Raw genomic sequence first — 2105 nt, forward strand, 5'->3', positions numbered from 1 at the left:
TTATGAGTCATAGAGTTGGAAAGGATCTTAGAAGTGCTCGATACAGAATCCATTGCAGCATCTCTGAGGGATTATCATTTTTAAAAATTATATATACAAGAAGTGATTATTGGTGGTGAATGCAATTACATCTAAGCCAAATAATAATATATCTAAAATAAGGGGAAAAGTAATTGCCAAGCTCTATATCAGTGATGGCAAACCTTTTAGAGACCGAGTGCCCAAACTGCAACCCAAAACCCACTTATGCATCTTTGGGTGCCGGGTGGGTGTGGCCCATTGGCTGGGTGTGGCCCATTGAGTAGGCGTGGCTGGGGTGATAACAGCAGACTGGGTGGGGCTAAAAAGTTCAATCAATCAATTCCAACTTTGCAAGATCTTTTTTTTCCCCGCGAGAAGTCGAAATTGACTGATTGATTGAATTTTTTTTTTTTTGTACACGGTGGTGGAGGCCTAAAGCAAAAAGGTTTTATAAAACCCAGCTGAAGGCCTAGGACTGGGTGACGGCGCACATGCCCACAGAGAGGGATCTGAGTGCCGCCTCTGGCACCCGTGCCATAGGTTCGCCACCACTACTCTATATAATGATAACATTATTTATAATCTTTTTAAAAACCTGCTTACCAATATATTCTGTAGCCAGTTTAGCCCATTTTTTTCAGTTAAGGGCTTACGTTTTAATGTACTTTCTTTAATTGAATCTTTCCATTCGCCCTATATGATATCCCTGAGAACAATTAATTGTATTATATGCAACATTCAAGTGTCTTGATTCTTTACTAGATTTCTTACAATGGTCATGAACAATTTTATTTGTGCCTTCAAGTCATTGTTAACTCCTGGCAATTTCCTAGTTCCTTCAGTTTTCTTGAGAAGGTTTTTTGGAAGTGGTTTGCCATTAGCTGCTTTCTAAGGCTGAGAGAGTAACTGGCACAAGATCATCCATCTGGCTTTGTATCTTAAGGTGGGACTAGAACTCATGGTTCTCATGGTTTGTGGCCTAATGCCTTAACCACTGGCTCATATCAGTATCTCAATATCAGTTAAATATTAAACTGGATATTATTAGGCATTTTTCCTTCTTTCATACTTATTCATCTTTTACCAAAATAAGTGAAAGTAATATCCATGTAAAAGGTTGACATACAAAAATATTCTTCCTCACTTTTGTTTTGAGGACTTAAGTTTTTTATCTAATGTTTTCATTTTCAACAAGTTCCCCTAACAAAATTGTGGACCTTAGAAACAAACTTTTAATTTTTTATTATCAAGGCTGAGTTTTCAACCCTTGCTGATTTTAGTAGGATAAGTATCAACCCATAGATATTTTTCCCTTGAAATAAACACTATCTTTGCCGGATGTTTCTTATTTCTCACAGCTTAGCAATCAATTAAAATATTGACACTTCAAATTATGTAATAAAACAATCAGCAAATCTTAATGATAAATGCCATTGCAGTAGATGTTTACCGGTTGCTGCTTTCATCCAGTAGTGTTGACCCCTTGGTTAACTTTATATTCTTGTATAAATGAAATTTGCTAAAAACTTCTCATTGTTAAAAGTTCCATTTTTATTGGCATTATAATATAGATTGTATAATAATAGTGTAGCAATGTATAGTTTTCTCAGCGCTTTCCCATTAATAGCTGTTGATGTATGTTAAAAAATTATGATCCTCTCTGTTAACTGATTATGAAACCATGTAATACAGGTTGTTGTTGGATTATGCTGAAACTTCTTGAAAAGAAGCCCTCTTTGAAAATATGTTGCTGTTGAAGCTAATAGTGTGATTCAGGTACTGTCCTTCGAAAGTACTGCATTTACAGCTTGATTTTTACGAGAGTAATTGTAGTGTTAAGACACCTGTACAGTTTTTCTTAGGTTTAAAGTGTCAAATCTTTCTGGATGTGATTTTAATAACAACTATATTTCTGGTGTCCTAACAATAATTATGGTGTATTTTTGTATTAGAACAAGTCAGTCTAAATGACTATCTGACCAAAATACCCAAATGTAGAACCTTAAAAATATCTGGTTAACCATACTGTTGGAAATATAATATTTGACTGGTGGACATGTGATCAGATCTAGCAGAGTTGCTGC

General features: G+C 35.3%; 1 protein-coding gene across 1 annotated transcript in view; it reads left to right on the top strand.

The window, feature by feature from the left end:
• The window catches only part of HNRNPLL (heterogeneous nuclear ribonucleoprotein L like), a 23566-nt gene that overhangs the window by 8089 nt on the left and 13372 nt on the right, over positions 1–2105 (top strand). The window lies entirely within an intron of this gene.

Source organism: Protobothrops mucrosquamatus, unplaced genomic scaffold, assembly GCF_001527695.2.
Source record: "Protobothrops mucrosquamatus isolate PMUCROS unplaced genomic scaffold, P.Mucros_1.0 scaffold_57, whole genome shotgun sequence".
NCBI lineage: Eukaryota > Metazoa > Chordata > Lepidosauria > Squamata > Viperidae > Protobothrops > Protobothrops mucrosquamatus.